Here is a 9,005-nt window from a genome sequence, read left to right as displayed (position 1 = left end):
CAGCCTCTAGTTTCTTCTTCATTGCCAGCTGTCGCAAGCAAGAACCGCGCTTGTCCAGAGAGGGGGAGCAGCACGTTGTGCGCCCTGGAAGATGCTGGTGACCCAAAGGAGACGGGTCTGTAGAGGGAAGAGCTCGACCCGAGGAGCATACGCGGCCCATCCCTGCTGGTGCTGAGCCCCAGCCTGGCTCCAAGGGGTTACTGAGCTCCTGTGCCCAGTAACCGTGATACGGTGGCGCTGGGGCTGATCTCTGATGGCTTCAGATGAACTGGGGGAGGTTCTGGGACGGCTCCTGGACACGTGGAGGTGTTGGGTTCCCTGTCAGGCTTCCTCCCTGCGCTCAGTAGAGAGGGGAGATCCGAAACTTTCACCATGTGTTTAACCACGGGGGCTGTGGGCTTGCCCCTAACCAACCCCCCTCAGCTTGCTGCCTTGTTCCTCAGGCAACCTAAACTTGATTTGTGGCCTCCCTGATATTTTGGAAAAGCTGTGGGTACTCACCAACTTACAGCTATGCTGGGGGACAGCAACACCCCTGTGAGCGATGAGGGGAAGCCGAGCTGCAGGCAAACATGACTCATGCTAAGCAGCTGTGAAATGAGCTGAACCCAAAACTCCCGAGCGAGCAGCACCATGCTGTTACGCCCAGGCAATCTGCTGCACCCTAGGCCTGGCAGTGCTGAGAACTGGAGGGGGTTCTACTTTTGGGGGGAGCTGGGGGTGATGCTGCTCCCGCACTAGTCCCAGCCAGCCTTTTAGCTGAAGGTGTTGCAGGGTTGAAGCTCCAGCTGTTCTGGGGCTCTGCACTCCTGATCTGGCTAGGTCTGGCTTAACATGATGGCTTCAGGATGGTTCTCAGCCTTGTGGGGCTGCAAAGGGTGGTGGAGCCCGCTTGGTGCATGGGGCTTTTAGTGGAAGCAAGCAGCAGAGAACCTGACTCCTGAATGCTGCTAATCTAAACCTGAGGTGAAAAACACTTCCATGCTGAGTTCTGCCTGTGGGAAAGCACCTCTTCCAGCTGTGTCCACATGTGCTGGTGTAAATGGGTCCCTGGTGAGATGTGGAGGCCCTGGTGCTGACCCATGCAAGTAGAAAGTGGGTTTGGTGCTTCCTTGGATGCGTCACTGCCACAGTCCTGCTTCAGGCTAAGGAGAAGCAGCTCTACCTCCCACCTTTAGCAAAAAACAGAGCCCTGCTCACCTCCCCGTCACCCCTGCAATGGACACGGGTGCTGCGCACCCTCAGCCTGCCCCTTAAACCACCTTTTGCGCGGCACTGGGGCTCTGGAAGATCCCGGCTGCCTCCAGTGAAGCAGGACTTCCCTCGAGGCGGCCGAGAGCAAGGGGAGGTTCTAACACGGAGCTTTCTGTGCCTGCTGCCTTCCCCTCCCGCTCCCAGCAGCTGCCTGACACCGCTTTTGGCTTTGACTTTTTCCATTGCTGGGCTCCACTTTGTCTCCAGTTTCCACCCGGTGCAGGTGCCCTGCGTGAGGCCTTGGAGCGTTAACTGTTTCCCTGCTGGAGAGGCCAACAGCATCCTCAGGACAGCCGCTCGGTTTTAGCAGGGGCATGAAGCTATTTGGAAACATCTGGATGTGGGGAACTGAGTGGAAGGTATGTATCTGGGGGAAACATCTGGAGAAAGAAACTGCTTCCAGATGTGTCTGGGCAAAAACGCTATTTAAATGTAAACTCTATACATTATTGCCCTGCCTTACAAGCATTCAGAGTCTGACCACGGGGGAGCTCGAGGGGCCGGCAGCTGCCTGCGGCGGAGGTCGGGGTGCAGGACGGTGTCTGCAGACCTGCGTGTGCGTTCGCTGCGGGTAATGGTGCGGTTGGTGGTTGGGGAGAGCGTCACATTATTTTCTCTTGTACAAGCCAAGTTATTCAATTCCTCATGTCGACTATTACTTCCAGATGTGGCCTTACAAAAGCAAAGCTTTGCGGCACCGAAGAGCACGCAGGCTGGTTTTTGGTAGCCGGGTATGTAACTACTTAGACATTATCTGGGATTCGTTCTTCCGCGGAGGGAGTGTGGTGTAAAGCCGCAGGAGATGGTGTGCGACTCCATTAGCAGGGCGAGCTAGCCTTGCTCCCTGCCTGGCCCAAATGTTCTTCCCCCTTCTCTGGGACCGCCTGTGACTCCAGGAAGGGACAAAGTGACGGTGATGTCCTCGCTGTCCTGCACAGGGACCGGGCATTGCACCCTGTGGGGCCACCCAGGCCGCGGGTCGGTGCTCTCTGTCCCTCGCGCCCGGTGACGCCGGCCTGTGGCGCTGCCGTTGTCACATTCGTCTTCCCCAAGCACGTGGAAGCAGAGCCTGTCGCTGCTAAACCCGGTGCCCAGAGGACCTGCTCCTTCTCTCAGTGCTTTTGCGGGAGGTTTGAGATGAAGAGAGAAACCGTGGAAATCGTTTTTATCTCGCTTTCAGCCTCCGACGGGTAAATCCTTAGGAGGCCGGTGGCACGCGGTGAAGGAAGCAGGGCTGTGCCATCCCAGCCCACCCGAGGTTTCCCTGCTTTGTTCTATTTATTGAGCAACGATTCTGACACCCTTTCCCAGACTGTGACTCATAGCAGTGCTGTCTGTGCCCAAGCCCTGCGTCTCGGAGCGCTTTATAGATACGGGAGCTGCAGGAGCCGCGCAGGAGCCAACTGTGTTTATTAAAAGATGATCAGATGTTTCCTCCCTTAAGGCAGTGTCTAGCTGAGGCTGAGTAATAACTCATTACCAACGAGACAAATAACTGCTTATCATCAGGTCAGCGCCTTCACCAGCCCTTCTGTTAGCGACAGCAGGCACCTTGCTTCTCCTGCACCGAGCACTGGTGGTCTCAGCACCCAGCGTGAGGGGTAAAAGAAGGGACCTGCCCTGCCAGACCCCGCTCCAGTCCCTGTCCCTTCCCTCGTCGGCATCCTGAGCAGGGACCACCCCGGGGAAAACCCCAGGCTCTGCCCCGCTGCTCAGCAGGGTTTGGCCCTGGGTTAAGCTCGAGGAGCGGTTTTATCCAGTCCTGGTGTAGCTTGTTTCCTCCTGCCCACAGAAGCAGGTTGCTGTAGTGGCCTCGCAGTCCGTGTCTTTCCCTCCTAGTGCTGGTGACTCGGAGCAAATGCACCAGAACTTGCCATGGCCTTGGTGGGCCAGCGCAGCGTGCTGCAGAGGCACCCCAGCAGTGCCGCCAGGGCCATGGGTGAGGTCGGACCTCACGCTCTGCCATGTCCCCTGTCCCTGCGTGCCCCTCGCTGCCAGGCCAGGGCTCTCCTGAGGGCTGGGCTGGCGGGGGAGCAGCTGAGAGCGGGGCCGGGACCCTCGCAGGCTTGGCCAGAGGCTTTCTTCAGACACCATCCTCCCGCGCGGCCGCCGCGGCCCTCCCCTGCCAGATGCCGTGGCATCTCTCCACGTCCTTTGTTCCCTCCCTTGCTTACGCGTCTCTTGTTGATTTATGGCCGTTGCGGAGCAGCCCGACCGCAGCTCAGCCGCTTGCCCAGACCCCGGCCAGGCTGCAGGCCCTCGCCCCCAGCCTGCTGGGCAGGGAGGCTTTTTGGGGGTTAATCTGAGCCCCCCTGCATTTAAACATGTGCATGGCCTTTGCTTTCACCTCCTTCCAGCCCGGGTGTGAATGAAGTGCTTTCAGGGGGAGGAGATTGCTGGGAGCCTGGCTCTCCCTGTGCAGTGGTTGCAGCCCGTAAAAGCATCCGAGGAATTCGCCACGGCGGTCCCTGTGCAGGGTGAAAGCCGCCCTTTGTTCCCGCAGCCCTGGGCCCGCCGAGTCCCTGCCGAGTCCCACACAGGGACGGGGCTGGAATCTGCAGAGCTGGACACGGGCACGTCGCCCTGAGCGGCCCTGTCGTGGGTGCCACGCTGCCGTCGGGAAAGGCTTTTCCCACATCCTACCCCGGCCAGGGGGAGCCGCGTTAGGTGCTGCCAGGGCACGACGGAAAGATTTCCCTGGGGTTTACCAGCGGGGTCGAGCGCCTGCCGGTACCTGCGGTGTGACCCGAGCTTTAGCCCTGTGCTGCTTAAGCTGAGTCAGAGGAACGGAAATCCCTTCTTACACAGATATTTTTCCACTAAGTTTTCGATTACAGGTTTGGGGTTTAACCTCGCACCCATCTCGCACCGTTCCCCGGCCGGCTGCACCGTTCGCCAGCTGCATGCCGGGGCTGCGCCGGCAGGAAAGGACGGAGGGCTGACACTGAGCCAGGACGTGCCTCCGCTGCAGACTGCACACAGGCGGCTGGCGCCCAGCCCAGAACATGGCTCTGGAAAAAAATAAATGCCTTTTTTGTTTTTTGAGGAAAGCCCAGAATGCTTCGACAAGGACAAAACCTCTTCCTAAATCCGTTTTTAAAAAGTCCTGTTTTCTCTGAGGGTTCAAAATGATCTGGCCAAAAGTGTCTTGCTCCTCCATGGCCAGCTTAGATGGGGTAAACCTGGACCCACACTGCAAAGGCTCCCTCTGAAGCTGCAGTTTGTGGGGGGACTGAGGGATGACACGCATGTGGCCCCCTTCCAGCAGGGTCCCCACCCATGGGTGCTGGCAGGGGGTCCCTGGACCTTGTCTGTATTGTAATTAGCAGAAGAAAACCACGGGGTGACTCAGCAAGCGTCGGGTGCCAGGCCGGGGCTTTGTCACTGTCCTCCAGCAAGACTGACACGTGCAATTCAGGCGGAGCCTGGGCTGGCTAAAGATACCATGTTACTTAAATATTTTATAGAAAATCATTAAGCAATTAAATCTGGCGGATCTCGCATCGTAGAAAAAGCAGATTGAAGTCTGTGCAGTAAACAGGGCAACGCTTCCCGGTCGTTTGGGATGTCTTCTTGGAGTCTTAACTCCAATCCTTGCTTCGGAATAACTATAATTATCTCTTAATTGCCATTATTGTTTAACATTTTTAGCATTTGCAAGTGCAAACTGTTACAGTTTTCCATGCAGATACAATCAGTAGCCAGGGTTCACAATGAAAGCAATTAAAATCCTGTGATTATTACAAGCCTGCGTGTCTATACAACAGCTTCAATCTGCATAACTTGCCAAGATGTAGGCTAGAAACTCAGACAAATTTAGCATTTATTTAGTAACCCAGCAGAGCTACTACTTCTTGCTGCCTCCAATGATTTGCATCTACAGCACTTTTTGGAAGGACGCGAGCATTGGGAGGGGAAAGAAAGCATTTTCTAGAATACATCCCTGGAGAATATACAGCCGAGATAAAATTATGCACATGAATTATGCATATGAATTATGATTTCACTCCTATTTTTGTTGGGATTAGCTCATGTTTGGTGTGCATCCCTGGCAGGCTGCTGGCGGTTCGGCAGCTAGCAGAGCGCTCTCTCCAACTCCCAGCAGGTCCCTGCAGTCTCGGGTCCTGCGTTCCCCGCTCCGTGGGCTGGCAGAGCTTCTTGGGGATCCAGCCCAACGACGGCAGCCCCTGCTCCCTCACCCCTCTCGGGGCTGGGCAAGTAGTTTTTTCTCTGTTAATTTACGGCATCTCTTCTGAAAACGTGCCCTGGGTGAAAACAGATTTAGGTATAAAACTAAAAGAGCAAGTCTGCGCTATTTTGTGTAGAGGAGGAGGTGTTTGCAGGCTCCGCTGCCACCAGCCGGGCTTCGCTGGTGTCCCCCGAGTCCCCAGCATCTCCCGGGGAAGGCAGACGTGGAAACATCCCAGCCTCCGCCAGCTCTGAGGAGATAAAGCCCGGGGAGATGTGCGCAAGGGGGAGGCAGCAGCAGCGTTTCCAAAAGCTCCGCACCAGACTCAGCTCAGTCCCAGCACACAGTCAATTAAAGCCACGTTAAATAAAACCAGCAGTTTTTCCAGCAGAAACAGCTCCGGAATCCTGAGGGCCCTTTCCAGGAGCACTGGTGACCCCAGCCCACAGGTGTTTCCATGGGAAAGGAGGTTTAATAGCCTTCGCTGCAGGGGAGGAATTACCCTAATTAGCCAAATCTCCAGGGCACCTGCACCCAGGGCAAGGAGCAGGCTGGGCCTGAGCAAGTGGGGCTCAGGGAAGCAGGTGGGGGGTCCAGGCTGGGGTGGGTGGGGGCAGGAGCACCCTTCCCGGGATGGGACCACATGGGGGGGCTCCCCAGCCGGGTCCTTCCCTTCCTTTCCCATCCCACACGCCTTGTCCCATTCCCACGTCCCATCTCTGCTGCTGCCTTGGAGAAACATCCCTGACAAGGCAGCAGTCCTTTGCAGGAGAAAATGAGATTAGGAAAGTATTTCAAGTATTTGTGTCTGTTGGTCAGTGGCAAACAAGCCCGGAGCCAGTGCTGTTTGTCCCGTCAGCTGGCCGGCAGCTTGGGAAAACAGCCGGGAAGGCTGTGGGAGCCACCTCTGGCATCTGCACATGCCTTTGGGGAGTGGGAAATGTGGTTTGCAGGCACCCCTCTGTGGCTGGGGGCTCCCTGGGACAGCCCCTGCTCCTTCACCCATCTCCACTCTGGGGCAAGTCGTTTTTCTGGCCCCGCTGTCCTTGGCCTGGCTGCTCTCCTGCTCTCTAACCTGAGCGAGTCGCCCAGGAACCAGCGTGGCTCAGGATGGCACAGCTCGTGACACTGGTGTGTGACACATGGCGATGCTCCGCAGGGCACAGGCAAGTGGTGCAGCCACACAGACTTCCCCGGATGTATGAGCACATCAGAGGATCGGGGGATTTTTCTAGGTTCAGGTGTTGTTCATCTGCTTTGAAATGCTGCTGATAGGAAGTGAAAAGTCAGTGAACTGGGACAGTCCCAGGAAAGAGGAGCAAAGGCAGGACTGATGGGAACAGCGGTGTCTGGGAAAGCCTGGGACTGAAACCCCCTGAAATTCCCATTTGAGTTTTGGGCCAGTTATATTCTCAGAGCAGTAAGATTAAGATGAACTCTCTCCATTTTGCCTTTTTCAGGTAGAGATGCAGCTGACAAATCTGAGAGGCGAGGAGGAGGAGGGAGAACCGGCAGCAGCTCCCAGGTCATCGCTTTGTCAAAATCAGCAGGTATCTGCCGTGCCCTTGAGCTCTCTATCGTGGCTCCTGTTTAAATTGGCTTCCCCGTGGCAGCTGTCACCGTCGCTGCCTTATCAAACCACCTGCCTGAATTTCAAGGATCTCATCCATATATTCAACAGGAATATCAGTTTCTGGGAGCTCTTGGGGGCCTTGAGATCAGAGCAGCTAAACCGGGGATTTCTGCTGAGCTGTGCTTATGGCACCGGCGCTGGAATTTCTCTTGGCTGGGCTGTCTGCTGGGGGGCTGCAGGGAGGTGGGTTTTGTTTAAGCTGTAACCCAACAGGGTTTGCCCGGCCTTAGCCCTGCTCCCCGGCACGTGGAGGTGCGTGGATCCCACCCTGTAGATCCCGGGGGCACGGCGCAGTGCTCGGCTGGTGGGACCCATCGCCCAGGTGATGCAGCCCAGGGAGGACAGGACGCTTTCTCCATGTGTTTTTAAGCCAAAAGTGGCTCTTGAAATCAATAGAGAAGGTGATTCCTCTGCAGCCTGGGGAACCATCCTGTCCACATTCTTCCTGAGACCTTCAAAGGAGCTGAGGAATCCAATTCCCACTAATTTACTTTGAAAACACCAACATAAAATTGTAATTATGGCATGCTGTATTACAGGGGAGGGAAGAACCAACCAGACTGTAGCTACCTTGTTTTCCTAAGACATCAGTTTTGATGATTTATTAAGACTTACATTTTTAACAATATTATGTTGGTTAATGTTGGAAGATGTTCCTACAATTAATGAAAATTTCATAGACTGACTGGGGAAGAAAGAGACCATTTTATGTCCCCTACCAGATGGCCTAAACCAGCTGCTCACTTTTTTCTTTGAACTGTGATTCTAATGACTCCTCTGTCCTTTGAAGTCTGCTTCTGAGCTGCTGAACCAGATGGATTTGCATGATAGTAGCAGAGCACGTTTAACAGTCGAGGACTTGTGCTATTTTCCCTCATTTGGGGGTTTTGAGGGGTGAGTAAAATGTGTCTTGGTGTAACATCGCTGGCTTCAGTGGAGTTATTCCCTAAACCCACGGCATCTTTACCCAGCTCTCGGCTGGTTTCGTTGCTTTACAAACCCTTGCAGTGGTGTCAGTCTGCTTTCAGTCACAGATTTATTAGGGCCTCACAAAAGCGGGGGCTGCTGTCAAAACGCACATTTCAGCACCATTTTAAAAACAGAGGACAAGAAGAAAGGAGGAGCTTTAAATATGTATTAAGAAGTTTTAAAAATAATAAATCACAAAATAAAATCATGACAAAAGGAACAAAACCAAAAAACAGTCCCCGAGCGTGGGTTTGGTAGCAATTTAAGCCAGGCAGAGCAGTTGGGAAGACAACACTGACATTCTTGGCTTCCAAACCCAGCACAGCTCCACCTGAGCCCGTCCCCAGACACTGTAAACCCCTGCACGGGAGCGTGCGACTCCCAGGCAGCGCTCACCCACCCACTCGAGGAGCTTTCCCACCAAAACCACGCATGCGTTTCTGCTGACCACGATAAAGACCCTCACACAAAGGCTCTGCCACGATGAAGGTGGCCACATGCTTTTCTTTTTTACCATTCCCCAGAGCACTTACAGGGTATCAAACAGCTGCTCTCCCCGGAGCGATGGCTGGGCTGGGAAGGCAAAGAGCTCCCTAAAATCATCCTTGCACAATATTAATATGTGGTACTGCTTGAGGCTGTCTCTGCTACTTGTTTCACCATGCCTGCCTCAGAGGCCTGTTAGGGACTTTTGGGGAACAAATATAATAAAGAATAAATGGAATGATAAAGGTAAGAAGCAGAGCAATTAGCCATAACCAGACAGCCCAGGGCAAAGAAGAAAGCCAAGGCGACAGCAGTGGTGGCACAGCACGTACTTTTCTTACTCGAGGTGCTCAGTCTGATAAGGAAATGAAGGTTAAGCGAGGTAAAACAGAGGTCAGACAGTCTCTTGAGTGAGGAACCAAACCTGGGCTTGGCCTGGTTGTGACATGGAAGGAGAGGGGACCGTGCCCTGAC

General features: G+C 54.6%; 1 long non-coding RNA gene across 1 annotated transcript; it reads left to right on the top strand.

The window, feature by feature from the left end:
• The first annotated feature begins 6,909 nt into the window (after positions 1-6,909).
• On the top strand, positions 6,910-7,998 carry LOC141952590 (uncharacterized). The gene is made up of 2 exons (XR_012631661.1): positions 6,910-6,993; positions 7,125-7,998. It is a non-coding gene; the product is annotated as an uncharacterized LOC141952590 (long non-coding RNA).
• The last annotated feature ends 1,007 nt before the right edge of the window (positions 7,999-9,005 follow it).

This window comes from Strix uralensis, chromosome 20 (genome assembly GCF_047716275.1).
Source record: "Strix uralensis isolate ZFMK-TIS-50842 chromosome 20, bStrUra1, whole genome shotgun sequence".
Taxonomy (NCBI): Eukaryota; Metazoa; Chordata; class Aves; order Strigiformes; family Strigidae; genus Strix; species Strix uralensis.
The sequence above is the reverse complement of the archived record's forward strand: the minus strand, read 5'-3'. Positions and strand labels throughout refer to the sequence as shown.